The 17,361-nt window shown below is 36.9% G+C and overlaps 1 protein-coding gene across 1 annotated transcript in view; it reads right to left on the bottom strand.

The window, feature by feature from the left end:
- LOC120246923 (ubiquitin-conjugating enzyme E2 E2) overlaps positions 1 to 17,361 on the bottom strand; it is a 384,786-nt gene that overhangs the window by 349,503 nt on the left and 17,922 nt on the right. The window lies entirely within an intron of this gene.

Genomic DNA, 17,361 nt, shown 5'->3' with positions numbered 1-17,361 from the left:
AGAAAGAATTAAACTCAGTACACTGTTTCAGAGGGGAGAAACATGCAAAACCCATTTTAGAAACACGTTTTATCTTAAACAATAAAATACAAAATTTGCGAACTTCAAGGGATACATTCCTGCTGTTCAATGAATTCATTCACGCAGAACACTTCATCTCCCAAAAACACACAATTGGATAATTTCTCCATCTTAATGAAAAATGCCTTCTTTCTCCAAGTACTTTATTAATCCTGTGTATTACCTTTTAAAAACAGTCTTTCCCCCTGATATGGTCTGCCCCTAACAATTTAACATTATATAAAAAACTCTTTATATTTGCACTATGCTTTAGTATTCTAGGAGCTTTCACATACTTTATCATATTTGATCCTTTTATCATTCTATGAGGTAGGGGGAGTAAACTCAGTAAAGATAAGGGACTTGTTCAATTTCTCTTGGACTAAAATTCAGAGGTTCTGCTCCAAAGAAAAGGTGCTCAGAAGGTTTGGTGAATAAGGAAGACTGCTGGACGAATTATCTACTACTTACAACATACTTCTTTTGTATACCATCTGATATTTCCAGTGAGTCAGCCTTATTCCAACAATCAAGATTTTTAAGCTCCTAGTCAAGAAGCCATACCTTACACTTATTCTATGTCCCCACAGCATTGAGCACCTGTAGATGAATTGACTAAAATACCAAATTATTCATGAACACTAAATATATTCACGGCTGTTCATCTCAGGGGATCTGAGGGATTCTTGGGATCAAGAAGGAATCTCTGGGATTCTTGTCATCTCATCAGAAAAGACAAACTAAACTAGAAAACAACCCCCACCAAATTTTAATCTTAAAAAAAATCCCCCCACCAGGAACTTGTATGAGAGCTTATAACCAAACTTAAACTCCTGTTATGAAGAAATAATAAATGCACTGTACAGAAAAATTTTTACCTTAAGCAAGAGCTCATACCTTTCAAAACCACTCTTCCAAACTATTGATGGTAGTAGTACGCCCTGTTGCAAGATAGAAGACCTAAGAAAATTTACATACCTGTGAGAATGAAGCAAAGTACCTCATATTAAGTGCATTTAATATTAAAAAAAAAAAACTAGAGATTACATTTTAAGAAAAAAAGATCTTTTAGCTGACAATAAGCACAACCTCAATTAATGGGTTTTCCAAACATGAAACACTGGGTTAATTTAGTGATAAAATAGTCAATGCAACCTCATAATGAATTTTTTAATCATCTTCCTTTCATTGACATTAGCCCATTAACTGATGAGACTTCTACATACTAATGAAAATGGAAAACCTTTATCAAGAGATATTGACAACTGGGGCACCTGGGTGACTCAGTGGGTTAAGTATCCAAATCTTAATTTCAGCTCAGGTCACGGTCTCACAATTCGTGAGTTTGAGCCCCGCACTGTCAGAGCAGAGCCTGCTTGAGATTCTTTCTCTTTCTGTCTGCCCCTCCCTCAGTCGGTCTCTCTCTGTCTCTCTCAAAAATTAGTATTTTTTAAAAAGTATATCGATAACCAAGCAATCTAGGGTCACACACAAGATATTTACCTATATGCTTAGCTGTTTAAAGAAAAATAAAAACATTCACAAATTCTCTGCCTTAGTAACTGCATAAAAACATCTGAATGTCTATTATATGCAATATACCATATTGAGAAGATAATGAATTCAGTATGCCATATATCTTCACCATCCTCGAAACATGAAGAAGGTAAATGCATGAAACCCTTATAAATAAAAGTAACTGCATCAACAACTAACAATTATTGGGCCCTTATGCACCAGGTGCTACTTTTGAGTGCTTTGCATATGTTAATTGATAATCCTCACACAAACCTATGTAATTTTACAGATGAAGAAAGCAAAGCACAGAGAAGTTATATTTAACTAGGCTAAAAGGTGTGTAGGTATGGGTTGTGGGTGTGTATCCTGAATACAACATGTTAAAAAGTTTATATACCATGACCAAGTGGAATTTAACCCTGAGATGCAACGATTGTTCAAAATGCTCAAATCGATAAATGTGATACACTATACCTTAAAAGAATGAAAGATAAAAATCATCAGTCTCTCCAGAAGAAACCACTGTGCAATACTGCCTCTTTAACTCATAGTAACAGCTACTGCGGGTATACTGAGAGCAGAGAAAATTATAGAACAAAGGTGATATTTGAGGTAGGCCTTGAAGTCCAAATGAAAGAAACGGAGAAAAAGTTATGCTTAAGCACATGGGTAAGGAAAGGTTTTCTAAGTCTGCTACTTCTCTTTGGCCTCTGCAAACAAAGAACACAGGCAGGATTAGTGACAGGCAGTCCATATAACCACAGGAAATGTCTGAGAGCACAGGTAAGTCAACCTTGGATTTAAGAGTAGCCTTTTGGGGCACCTGGGTGGCTCAGTTGGTTAAGCGACCGACTTTGGCTTCAGGTTATGATCTTTCGGTTCGTGAGTTCAAGCCCCATATGGGGCTCTGTGCGGACAGCCTGCTCGGAGCCTGGAGCCTGCTTCAGATCCTGTGTCTCCCTCTCTCTCTGACCTTCCCCTGCTCACGCTGTCTCTCTCTCTCAGAAATAAATTTTAAAACACTGAAAAAAATTTTAAAGAGTAGCCTTTGCTTCTCCAGGTATAAGACTCCTGACCGCGCTTTCTCGGATGCAAAAATGAGGAAGAGTATATGCTGATCACACTCAATTGTGTATTCCATGAGACAGGAGCTAGACATACATAAACTGACATGTTATCAGCAATGACCTCTCTAATGAGAAATACACTACATGAAGAGAAAGACAATAAATAATAATACACACACAACCGGCTGTGTTCAGTCCATAGTCATAGTCCAGCTGTGAGTTCTCACAAGTGTTCCTAACAAAGTTAGCCCCTGATCCTGACTGGACAACATTCAGATGGAGAGAACACTGCTTCCCAAGGGGAAAACCTTCCCTCTTGAGCAAATTATGGAATCTGGTTAAATAGGTAATATGAATAATCCTGGGAAGTTACAAAAGAATTATAGTTTACCCTTGAACAAGACAGATTTGAACTGCACAGGTCCACTTGTACCATAATTTTTTCTATAAATACAGTTTATTTTCTTAACATTTTCTTTTCTCTATCTTACTTTACTATAAGAATACAAAATATAATACATATAACACACAAAATATGTGTTAATCAACTGCTTATGTTATCAATAAGACTTCCAGTCAACAGTAAGCTATTAGTAGTTAAGTTTTGGGAGAGTCAAAAGTTGTATGCAGATTTTTCAACTGGGGGGTAAGGAGAAGTTGGTGACCCTAACCCCTGCATTGTTCAAGGGTCAACTGTACTCTAGAAGTTTCAATGCACCTTCATAATCTTTATTCACTTATTACTGTCCTCTTTAGGACAATAAGTAATTATAACCTTATTCTACTTTTTTACTCACTTGAAAATTTCATTCATGATCAATTTCATACCCACTCTCTAAGAACTGAGTACTCTCCACTCTCCTAGTTTTCCTCCTACTCCCTGGATGACAAACTTTTGTCTCCTTTCCTGGTTCCTTCTTCTTTACTTGTCTCTAAATACTATGGTTTCAGAAGGCTCAGTCTTGGGTCCTCCTCATTTTCTTTACCCCTTCTGCACACAAGTTCATCAATTTCTGTGGATTTAATTAATTATCTTTATCACAACAACTTCAACCTGGTAGTTCCAGTTTTCCAATGAATTCATGTTCAACTGCTTGTCTGGCACCTTCATTTAGAGGTCTCACATTTTTACAATTAACATATCCAAAACACAACATTTTTTTTAAATTACCATGGTATATCTGTAACTCTCAAGTTTGTAGATACATATTATCTTTGTTACATTAAAGACTAAAAAATTAATTTAAATTTCCAGGGGCACCTGGGTATGACTTTGGCTCAGGTCATGATCTCACAGTTCGTGAGTTTGAGCCCCATGTCAGGCTCTGTGCTGACAGCTCAGAGCCTGGAGCGTGCTTGGATTCTGTGTCTCCCTCTCTCTCTGCCCCTCCCCCTGTTCACATTCTGTCTCTCCCTCTCAAAATAAATAGACATTAAAAAAATTTTAATTTCCAGACTAAAATTATCTCTCCCATAAATCAGCAACTCATCTATTTCACTTTATTTTTTCTCCATGCCCAAAGAGCTAGAGAGAATATTAGAAATATTAATTTATGGTTTGATGAATCTTGATAGAAACTTTGCCTAACTACATAAAACCAACTCTAAATCTTTTATTCAAATTAAGTTTAGTACTTCTTTTTTTCCCTCTTTTTTTCATATTCTGTGACGCTTTTATTTCAATCAGGAACTAACCAATTCTATATACAGTCTAATAAGAATAAAAAGGCCCTGAGGCCATCTAGGGTGGGGACAGAGGGACAAAGGGAGAATCCAACATGGCACCCGGAGAGCAGGGCTGGGCACTGTCTTGGCAGCACTGAGGGCAGGACCAAGCAGAAGGAGGCTTGCTGAGTGTAGGGCGGGGGGCACTGCCTGGCAGGCTCATTCTGTCTACCTGTTCCTACAAAGCAGGCAGAGACCCTAAGAACTATTCATGTAGTTCTACCCTAGAAGAAGCCAACACCCAGTCTGGATTCCCTGTGAGCAAGTCCAAATCTTCACAGTGCTGTCCACAGTCCTTAAGAAGAGCCAGCCCTGGGCACTGCCTTCAGTCACACTGCCCTAGTGACACAGCATTCAGACCACGCTATTCCTACTTCAGACTCTTGAACCTGTCTGCCAAACCACTTCCAACCAAGGAACCACCATTTCCTGAAGACTCAAACCCGAAGATTTCTCCCTTTCCTCTAACATTCTACCCAATTTTGCCATCTATCAGCAAGTCCTGTAAATTTTCCTTCAAAAACTATACCTCAAATTTTGCTCTTTCTATCCTTACTGTTACTACCCTAAACCAGAATATCTTCTTCTCTTACCTATATGACTACCAGCCTCCAATCTTATACTCCCCTCTTCCAGTCTAGCAGCCAGAACAATCTTCCTAAAAGCCAAACACTACTTGATTTGGTCCCCATCTCATTTTTCTTATCCTGTGCCACAGCATTCCCCTGCCCACTCCTTACTCCCTTTCAATCCAGCCACCCCATACTTCTTCCAGCTCCCTGAACAGCAGAGCATGTATCCACACATGCAGCTTGGTACACATGCCAAGAGTCCTGCACACCTTATGCAGCTAGCACCTTTCCGTCATTTAGTTCTCAGTTTATATGTCACTCCTTAGAAGAACGTTCCAAACTCAAGGTAAAAGTAAAATCCCACTCTAAAACTCATCCCTTGTTTGTTTTCTTCAGAACAATTCCTATGTCTGTGTGTCTATCTGTTAACCCCTTTCTGTTAGGCAGTTTGGGGTTTTTTTAAAAACAAGTCCCAGATGGGGCGCCTGGGTGGCTTAGTCGGTTAAGCGTCCGACTTTCGCTTAGGTCATGATATCGCGGTTCATGGGTTCGAGCTCCGCGTCGGGCTCTGTGCTGACTGCCAGCTCAGAGCCTGTAGCCTATTTCAGAGTCTGTGTCTCCCTCTCTCTGACCCTCCCCTGCTCACGCTGTCTCTCTCTCTCTCTCCTAGAAATAAATAAATTAAAAAAATTAAAAAAAAAAAAAAAAAAAACAAGTCCCAGTCTGTCTTCACAGCTGAAATGTAAACTTCACAAAGGCTGGAGATTCCTTTTGCTTGTTTATAACCTCAACCCCAGTAACTAGCACAATGCTAATCACATAAAAGACCCTTAGAAAACATGTTTAATGTTAAATAAATATGAACCTCAAAATACAGTCCACTCAGCTTATTTCATTATTCATTTAACCTAGGAATAATTATTTTCTGAACACAACAGCACCTTACACATTCTTATTCAAGAACGTAATTTTATTTTGCTGTTTCCCAGGCCCCAATACCATTTTGTGCCTGTTTATAGGCTTTCCTATTAATCTCTGACCATCTACTTTGTCAAAAATGGAGGTTACTCCTATCCTTGTGACAAATTCTTACCTCTTAACAATGTGGCAAAAATACATTTCTGCTCTATCCTACCCTAATTCTAATAAACACTTAGAGATGCTTATCCTAAATCCACAGGGATCTATGTCAATTGATCCCTTCCTTCTCAAGCCTCCAGAAGACTATGGGGTGTCAATCCCAATAGTCCTTGACTATGTCTAACTTATAAGGTCAATGTTGTAAACACATAGATAACAACTGAAGCCTGACTAATCTCTTACCTAGAAAGTGTGCTTACTCAAATATAGTTTGTATTTTGTAGATCAGTCAAAACTCCCACATGGATCTCCAGCTAATGGGCTTGATCATGAAGCGAAAGGCCACTGGGTACTTTTATATATATGTGTTCAGTTGAATGTGTATGTGTCCAACTGAACAGCCATCTCTGACTACCTTCTCAACCAAAATTTGCTAACTCTGAAATCTATAGCCAGGAGTTCCCAACTGGCTGATTACCAAGCTACACTCAATTTGGTCATGTCCCACCTCAAGCCCCTAACTTCTTTTTATTTCTTTTTAAGTTGCCATTATTAACTTGTTTTTATTATAATATTTCCCAAATGAATATAAACACAAAACCAACAATACATTTGTTGTTTATAGCTCATACATAAAAATATGAAAGTAAATACAAACACAATAATGTATCTAAAAATTTGTAAATTAATAACGCTAGTTTAATATTTTGGACAATATTATTTTGCTGAAACTAAATAATAAGTTTATTTTATATACTATGATGAATGCATATGAGAATGTTCGCCAAAATGTACACCATGTAAATCCTGAAAAATTTTTTCAATTTTTTAATTTTAATTCCAGTATAAACATACAGTGTTATATTAGTTTCAGGTGAACAATATGTTAATTCAGCAATTCCATACATCATTACTCAGTGCTCATGGTAAGTGTAATCTTAATTCTCCCCACCCACCCTACCTCTGATATGCTTTATTTTAAACAGGTACCTTAAGTTAAAGTTACTATTTTTTTCCACAAGAATATTTTCACTTAAAGCATACTTCATAATACATGGTTCTAAAAGATATCCCAAAAACATTCCATCCAAGAAAAATAGAATAAACATTTCTTCAGATACACACAAGAAGAATCCCCTGGTTAAATCACATAAAAAGAGGGAACCTGGCTGGCTCAGTCAGTAGAGCATGCAACTCTTGATCTCGGGGTCGTAAGTTCAAGCCCCATGTTGGGTGCAGCACTTAAAAAGAAAAAAAGAACAGAGAGAGAGAGACTCAAACTTCTAACCTCTTAAAATGGTGGCAACCAAGGGAATGAAAGATTATTTCAAGTGCAGAGAATGATGACATCAGAAACCATGTACAACTCCATTTCTCTGTAAAAAGATTCTGTCACCAACCAGCCCATTAACCCACACCTCTGGTGAGCTCAAAAACTGGAAGAACTGTTTAACAGCTTTTCCCTGCTTATAAGATCGACAAATCTGCTCTGATTTGTCTGATCCTTCAAAGAAGGAGAATAAACCAATTTTAGCTAAATACATTTGACAATTTTGATAAATACTTATTATGTGTTTTAAAGCACCTATATTTACATATCTTAGGAGGTTACCCTGAGTTTAGTACTTAAAACATTTTGTCCAATATATTCAGAAACTGTGTGGTTCGTATTCCATGGTTTTCAAATACTATGTATTTTCACATCATACTATATAGTGACTTACTGATTTCCCATTAATGCAGATTAAGAAGAGAATAAGTCAGCTACATAAATGTTAGAGGCTACTTCTAATGCTGTCTTTGGGGTCCACTTTACCATTTAGGCAAATCTACCTTACAATGAGGTTCTTTTGCTACTGCAATAACTAAAGCCACCTGGAGATAGTTCAAGTCATTTGGATAGTGCCAGAAGTGCCTTAGGCCCACTCAAATTCAGAACAAAGTACACAAGCATTTGTTTTCAGTGCATTAAGAAATCAGGGGTGCCTGGGTGGCTCAGTTGGTTAAGCATCCAACTTCGGCTCAGGTCATGATCTCACGGTTTGTGGGTTCGGGCCCCACGTTGGGCTCTATTGCTGAACGTTTGTTCAGAGCCTGGGGCCTGCTTCCGGTTCTGTGTCTCCTTCTCTCTGTGCCCCTCTTCCACTCACACTCTGTCTCACTCTGTCTCTCAAAAATAAATAAATGTAAAGAAAAAAAAATTTTTTTAAAGAAATCATCCAGGGGCACGTCAGTGGCTCAGTATGTTGAGGGTCCAATGCTAGATTTCAGCTCAGGGTTGTGGAATTGAGCCCTGTATCAGAATCCATGCTGGGGGCATGGGGACTGCTTAAGATTCTCTCTCTCCTTCCCCCTACCCGCACTTTGCAGTCTCTCAAAAAGAAAAAAGAAAGAAATCACCCAAGGCAAAATATCTATTATATGAACTCTAACAATTTCTAAAGGAGGATGCCTGGGTAGCTCAGTCAGTTAAGCAGGGGACACTTGATTTTGACTCAAATCATGGTCTCACAGTTCATGAGTCTGAGCTCCGCATTGGGCTCTGTGCTGACAGTATGGAGCCTGTTCGGTTCTCTATCTCTCCCTCTCTCTCTCAAAATAAATAAATTAATTTTAAAAAATTTTAATTGCTAAAGGAATCTGACAATAATGCAACAAGGCCATAAAGATAATTACTTTATCTCCTCTTAAAACTTGTCTGTCCCTTTCCTTCACCTCAAATCCTAATTATTGACCAAGTAGAATCATAACATTGCTTAATATCATTTATAAACCAGGCTACTGCTAGATATTTACTGAAATGATGCACAAGTCCTTGACTAAGAAGGCACATCTTTTATCTCACTGGAGAATATGTTAACTCAGAATGACAGAGACTACTCCTATTCCATCCTGCCCTACCCTACTCAAGGTCCAAGCCCCTGTAGTTCTACTTTTCCAGATTCCAGACCATCTTTACCCTGTCTGGGAAGGCTCAGGTTAGTGCCATTCCCCCTCCTGCAGACCCCCTGACTCACTACCTAGCCATGTGGAATCCAAAGACTGCACATGCTGGGCTTCATTTGCCTGCTAACTTGAGCCTTACACCAAAACGTCAATTGCTGGAAACAAGATGTTTTTCCACTCTTCAGAAACTTTGCCCTAGGTTCAGGCAAGGATTTTCCTCCAGCACATGTAACAGGATCTGTCACCTTCTTCCAATTCACCATTTTTGCATATAGGATTCAAATCATTCTACATGCATGAGACCACAGAATTTTGCCCTAGCCTACAGACAGGCCTGAGAGTGCCTGATCATACGCTTCCCAATTTTAATATGCTATGAGTCCATCTAAAAACGAGGACTTGCAATATTGTTTTCATTTTGTTAAAAAGTTAAAAATAAATATTTACCTAATACTCATATTCATAATATTCATAAGGGTATAATATTCATAAGGGTCTTTTACTTAAGAGCACTATGTGTGATGATCTTAAAAAAACAATATTTAAAATTCCCTGACATTTAGAAGATAATGGTGGCTGGTGGGAAGAGAGAAGGGAGACAAATACTTAGGTGGTAGAATTACCACTACAAGCGTAATTTTTAAAAAGGTATAAATTTACCTAAAGTTGAAATTAAGTGTAAATTTAAGTTTGCAAAGTTCTTCGGTGTCTTTAAAATTTTTTAAATGTCTACTTATTTATTTTGAGAGAGAGCAAGATAGAGCACATGCGAGCAGGGGAGGGGCAGAGAGAGAGGGAGAGAGGGAATCCCTAGCAATCTCCTCACTGTGAGCACAGAGCCAGATGCGGGGCTCCATCTCCCAAACCATGAGATCACAACCTGGGCCAAAATTCAAGAGTTAGATGCTTAACCAACTGTGCCACCCAGGTGCCCCAAGAAGTTCTGGTTTTCCTAGATCTGTGCTGTGTAATACAGTAGGTACCAAACACATGGCTATCTAAATTTAAATTAAGTAAAATTAAGAGTTCCTTTACTAAGTGAGATTAGCCACCTTTCAAGTAGTAAACAGCCATACATAGCTATAGAACACTTTCATCATAGCAGAAAGATCTACTGGAGTAGTGCTGGTCTAGTTAGCTTCATTTGTATCTATTCTGCAAATGGAAAATATGCATAGCAAAGTCTCAAAACACTTGGCCTCTAAAGTCAGAAACACCAAAGACAGAAATCCTAGTTCTGCCACTTACTTGCTATGTGACCTTGAACAAATTACTTAATCTCTCTAGGCTTATCTTCCCATCTGTAAGATACTGTCTAAAACTAGCATCTACCTCAAGGTTAGTCATGAAGATAAAAAGAGATAATGCTGGTAAACACTCCCCATGTGGCCTCAAACACTAGGAAGCATTCAAGAGTTGTCGGGGCGCCTGGGTGGCCTAGTCGGTTAAGCGTCCGACTTTCGCTTAGGTCATGATCTCGCGGTTCGTGGGTTCGAGCCCCGCGTCGGGCTCTGTGCTGACTGCCAGCTCAGAGCCTGGAGCCTGTTTCAGTCTGTGACTCCCTCTCTCTCTGACCCTCCCCTGCTCATGCTGTCTCTCTCTCTCTTTCTCTCCTAGAAATAAATAAAACATAAAAAAAAAAAAATTTTTTTAAAAGAGTTGTCAGCTACCTAGTAAAATTAATTGTATTTATTCATGTACAGGCACAATGAACATCAACTAAATGCTAGGATTTGAAACACAGATTAAAGAGAACGTTCTCTTTGGGTAAAATAAGTAAAATAGTTGTAACATGAAGCATCAGGAGAACTAACAACAGTGGAGTATAGGAGAAGGGGCGAGCCCTAGATTCTAGGTGGAAGGAACAGGAGGTGGCAAGGCAGAAACCCGAGCTCTGGTATGAGAGCTATGCCTCTCCTTTTGGTTATTACACATTATTACTAGGCTTAATCTTCCATATAGGTCAGAGGGGAAAGAGTCTCTACACTCCATGCATTGGAACAGAAAGTGAATTTGAGCTTACAGCTTTGCCTAATTCTATTATACATTTTGGCACAATGTGCTGCTTCTACACAATGTGGATTTAGATACACTTTTAAAGGCATCCCAGTAAGTCTCTAAAGTATGCAGACATTCTAATAAAAAGTCTAAATAAACATTTACAAAAAACAGTAAAAAAATCACACTTCAACAACATAAATTTAAAAAAGAACACTTCCACTGTTCTCAAAATAAAATATACCAAACAAAACTGTTTTACTTATTATTTGTTATAACACTTAGTTGATAAAAGATATTTAAGTTATATAATAGTCACTGTAAAGAAATGCTTTGGGTGTGCTAAAGAATACAGTTTTCAGGGGTGCGAGGGTGGCTTAGTTGGTTAAGTGTCTGACTCTTGATTTTGGCTCAGGTCATGATCTCACAGTTCAAGCCACACACAGAGCCTGCTGCCTGGAATTCTCTCTCTCTCTCTCTCTCTCTCTCTCTGCCCTTCCCCTGCTTGTGTGTGCTCTCTCTTTCTTGCTTTCAAAGTAAATAAATAAACATTTTAAAAGAATACAGTTTTCAAGACATCTTAAAAGATAAAACAGCAATGTGAATTAAAACATTACATGTTAGAAAAGTATTATGACACTTTCCATCTAAAGTGCTTAGGTAATCTGAAACAATAAACAGCTTAAAACTGGGCAAAATAAGTGATAAAATGCTCTGTTACTATTATAAAATAAAATCCCACTGTGATCATTTAACACATTTTTTTCAGACACATTCTTGTACTGCTCTTAAAACGGCAAAGAATTAAAAAAAATCAAAGACTGCAAGTATTGGGCACTAAGTTCACTTTATCATTTGACATTTTTCTTTATTATGAAATAAACATTTTAAAATCCATATTTAAAGGCAGATATTTTAAAAATTAACATTTTGAAATAAGAAAGTAAAAAAATTTCTGGTGATTTTATGGAGATGGTTATGTCTTCCCCAAGCACAGTTCTGAAGTAAAGGTACCTGAGAGCAAACAATTACATCTGAAGTTCCCTAACAGAAGTAACAGCCCATTAAGGCACTATGTTGGCTGTGCCCCAGGTAAAAAGTCAGCCTCAAGATAAAGGCAAAAAGAAAACTATATATATAGATACATATCTATCTATATATTTATATTTGGCAGTAAGGAAAGAGCACACTTTTAAAATCAGGTAGCACAGAAATGAAAACATAAATAATGTTGAAACTCTTAATGCCAATGGAACATAAGGTAAGACCATTCTCTCTCATTCTGTCATGTTGCACGCGTACTCCAACTCTACAGCTACCCAACCACAGGTGCTATTCCAAACAATTCTTTAGCTGTTCTAACCATTTAATACATCTCAAATATTAAAGACTTTTGTCTTCATAAAGTCTATGCAAAGCCACTCAACACTGCAGCAATGGAGTCAAGAACTCATAGTGAGTGAATAAAAAATTTTCCTCAATTATCTGTACTAAAGAAATGAGAGAGGGATATGAGTAATTCAGTACCCTATATAACACAGGCCTTCAACGTATATTTAAATTTTATCATATTAATGACTCCTCAAAACGTCATTCCAGCCTTCTGCTAACAATACACATTTACAACACCTTTCGTTATTTATAGTGTTTATTTATTAATAATCAGCCTCACTCCAAAAAGACTTATGTGGCTTAAAAAATATATGTAGTATAAAAGTACAAAATGAAGATATGGAGCTTCAGAAATAGTTGGAAGAAAATAAAATATAATCTGAGTTGAGGTTTCTACACAAAACACAGTTAACTACTAATGTCAAAGAGTAAATAGGGTATTAGTTTCTGGGCAACCAAAGTAAAGAGGGAAGCATTTTCAATTTTAAGATTTACAGAAGCCATAAATATTGGCAGTTTCTGCCAACAGTATCATCATTCTCCTAGTCTTGGTTCTCCAAGCATCTGTATGTCTCATCGATCACTTAGTTATAACTAGATTTTAGGACTAGAAACTACACCTGGATTTCTTATTGTAGCCTACACTTGCCCCAAAAGATCTAACAATAAGCCCTCAATAAATACTGAAACGAACAGTAGGGGCAAGTGACCTCGTATTAGGCCAAGTATCCTGGAAAAACCAATTTGGCATTAAGAGTGTAGACATCTGCAAACACTGAGTCAAGAACTGTCAAATGTAAAGAAATTCTTTACTTGAACAAGTGCCAGTAATAATAATGCTAACTAACACATATATACCCACAAACACACACACAAGCGAATGTGGTAGAAAATCACTATCCTCAAAAAAAATACTTTTCAAAATGTTCTGGCAAAAAATTGTCTTATGGACAATTCAGAAACATAAATCAAACATAGTACAAATGATATTCTGGTATGCCCTACATGTTGATTTTTTTTTTCCTTTACTGAACCACAAATGGCTAGCTACAAATGTAATTTTAATATATTTTTCTATCTAGTCACACATGTAAAATAATAAAATATGAAAAAATAGAAAACGGGTTTAAATCCAAATCAACTAGTAACTCTGAGCAAGTTACTCAATCCGAGGAGTCTCACAGAGTAATTGAAAAGATTAAATTACAACCATATATGAAAATCCTTGAAAAGCTAAAAATGCCACATAAGTATTATCACAATAACCAGAAAAGGAAAACAATTAGTGACCATAATTAGATTTTTGCACTGGTGGCTCTTTCCAGAGTTCAGTCTTACATAAAAGCTATTCCCAATTTCTATTTCAATGCCTTCCTATTCTGTGATGTAGTTTTCAAAAATGTTAATCCACATGTACACATTTTCCCTACATACTGTCTCAGTTACTATGATCTGGAAAATACATGTTCCCCCTATTAAATGGCTCTCACGAGACAGTGGTTGGATTTATGTCCAGTCATGGCCTCTCCTATAGTGGGAACACCTTAAACTAATGAGTGAATGCAATGAAAAGTAAATCAATTAGAGAACCTACAGTTTCTGACTCAAAACTTACTATTAAGCTACAGTAATCAAGACTCTGTGTCAATAAAAAGAAAAGAAAGACTGTGTGGCACTGGCATAAGGACAGACATATAGATCAATGGAAAAAAATTAGAGTTCAGAAACAAACCTTCATTTATGATTCCTTGATTTTTCAACAAGGATGTTAAAACAATTCAACAGTCTTTTCAGCAAATGGTGCTAACATAATTGTATATCCACACAGACACAAAATAAATGTGGACCTTTATCTCACACCATATACAAAATGGATCAGAATACAAAATATAAAAGCTAAAACTAAAAAACTCTTGAGAAGAAAAATAGAAGTGTACACTTTTGTAGTACTGGATTAGGCAATGGTTTCTTAGAAGTGACACCAAACATACAATGAAAAGAAAAAGTAGATAAATAAGACATCAAAATTTAAAACTTATGCACCTTAAAGATCACTATCAAGAAAAGAACACTATCCACAGGAGAAAATATTTGTACATCATATATCTTATATGGCCCTTGTACCCAAAGTAAATAAAAGAACACTTACAACTCAATAAAAAGATATGCAACTCAAATTTGAAAATGGGCAAAGGATTTAAATAGACAGACACTACTCCAAAGAAGATATAAAAATAGCCAATAAGCATATGAAAAGATGGTCATCATCCTCATCACTATATTCATCAAGATAATACAAATTAAAACCACAATGACATACCACTCATACCTACTAAGATGGTTATTGTCAAAAAGATAGACAAGAACAACTACCAAGGTTGAGAAGAAACTGGAACTCTCAAACATTGCTAGTAGAAAGGTAAATGGTATAGCATTTGTAATATAGTCTACCAATTCCCCAACAAATTAAATATAATTACTCTATGACTTAGCAATTCTACCTAGGAAGGTATAAACCCCCCCCAAAAAATCAAAACATAAATGCCCACACAAAATCCTGTATACGAATGTTTATAGCAGCATTATTCATAAGAGCCCACATGCATCAACTGATGAGTGGATAAATAAAGTGTAGTATATCCACACAATGGAATATTATTCAGAGACAAAAAGATTAAGTACTGATACACACTAAAACATGGATGAACCTTGGAAACATTATGCTTCATGAAAGAAGCCAGTCATAAAAGACCACATTTTGTCTGATTCCATTAACATAAAATGTCCAGAACAGGCAAATCTATAAGAGACAGAAGAGACTGATACCTAGGACTCAAGGTTGGAGAGTTGGGAGGAAATGGGGAAGGAGCGACTGCTAAAAGATTTGGTGTACCCTTTGGGGGGGGTGATCAAAATGTTTGTAAAACTGACTGTGATGGTTACACAACTCTGTGAATATAGTAAAAGCCACTGAAATTCACTTCACTTTAAATGACATCTCACTAAAACCATTAGTTTTTTTTTTTTAAGTAAAGCAGAGCCTGTGTCCAGTGAGTAGATCACTGAAACATAGCAATAAAAAGTGAAAACTCCTAGTATAAATGAACTACCTCCTCTTTTTTAGTATTTCCCCCTTTTACTTGCTCAATTACTAAATCAAAAATCAAAATCAAAATGCATCATTTTACTGTAGTCTCTACTTTCAAAAAGCAGTTAAGGATCTCTGTCATTTCCATTCTTATAAAGCTAATACAACTTGGGCAGTATCAGATCATGACAGAATTTGAATTTAGTTTCTCTATAATACAGAATAACAAGTTACCCTTTGGATGAAAAAGTTTTAATTTTAATTTGGAGACTTTTCTGGTTAGCTCCCAGTTTCCCACTAGCATCAAGGAAATAGAAATGAACATATGAGCACATCTACAGTATCAAGATGTACTTTTGACAATTTGTGAAGAATCAGGACAGTTACAACATATAGTCACCTACAAAGGGCAGCAATTCTACCTATCAGAGCTCTGTAAGGATACTGCATGAATTTTAGTGGCTCCATCCAGCTTAGCTGTTGTGCAAGGCACTGAGGTAGTGAGCAGTTCTAGTCCAATACCTCCAATTTAGCTGGAAATATGAAAACATTTATGGATCTGCAGAGGCACTGCGATAGAGCCCTTGCAAATGTCATGGGTCAATTATGTTATCCATCATAAGAACTGAAGCCAAACAAAATATACTGTACTACTTATAGGAAATATTCTAAATATATAACCAAATTTCACCCAAACCATGTATAATTTTCTGTGCCTATGGCCCTACAGACCCTATGATTTTATGAACAGAAACTTTTTTCTATTTTTTGTTTTGCTTTTAAACATTAACTCTCATGCTGTAATAGGAAAAAAAAAAACCCAAAGGTATTAATTGAATCCAGCTTTAAGAAAAACTGTATTACTGCATTTTTACATTAAGGACAACAGAAAAAGTGAAAAGAAAATTGAAAGATATATAGGCATGTGTTTCTTACAAAAAGAAATAATTCAACTTATTATCAAAGTATTTTGTGGATACTTTTAAAATATTCAGACTCATTCAAAACCTGAAAAGAAAAATTAAACAATACCACAGTAGCTCCTCTAAAAATGCCTTACATATGTTTGCACGTATGGGATGATTAGGAGGACCATGGGTGAGAAGGCGAAAAACAGTGGGGAGAAGGAAGGAAGGCAAACCATGAGAGACTCTTGAATGCTGAGAACAAACTGAGGGCAGATGGGGTGGGGGGGAAGGGGAAGGGGGATGATGTGCATGGAGGAGGGCACTTGTGGGGATGAGCACTGGGTGTTATATGGAAACCAACTTGACAATAAACTATTTAAAAAATGCCTTACATAAACATATCTACACTGAATGATAGAATTCAGAGAGACTTTATATTCCCAACGTGTCTAAATGACAGACTCACCGAATACTTAAATGCATGCTAGTTCCCTCAATATAATTCCAAGAAATGCTTAAATGGACATCACATAAAAGAGGCACCAAAATTCAGAGGCGCCATCTCTAACTTGAAAAATACATATAACTGGGCTATACTAGTTTATTAAGGCCCCAGAAAATAAGGGTAAACCACACTTAAAGTGAAATGTGACACACAGTCAGCCATCCCGACTGAGACCACTAATAACAGATAAAATACCTTCTCCACTCTGACGGTCTAAATAGGCACAGTCACTCACAGATGTTCCCTCATACATAATCTTTATCTGTGATAGTGACCTAACAATTACTCAAGCAACCAAACAAAAAGCAGGATTTTAAGAGGTTTGAGTGTTGGTAAAAGTAACACACAAAGAGGGTACCAGGGATATGTGATTTTGACTCCTTCTAGTAGGCATATAACTTTTATTCAGAATATTTCTATAAACTGATTCATTACCATCATTAGGGCACAAATGGAGGCAGCACAGAACTTTTAAGAATCAACCACAAGTGCACTGTTAACT

Source organism: Hyaena hyaena, unplaced genomic scaffold (genome assembly GCF_003009895.1).
Source record: "Hyaena hyaena isolate Hyena2069 unplaced genomic scaffold, ASM300989v1 scaffold_494, whole genome shotgun sequence".
In the NCBI taxonomy this organism is placed as follows: Eukaryota; Metazoa; Chordata; class Mammalia; order Carnivora; family Hyaenidae; genus Hyaena; species Hyaena hyaena.
Note: the sequence above shows the minus strand (reverse complement) of the source record. Positions and strands in the feature narration are given on the sequence as shown.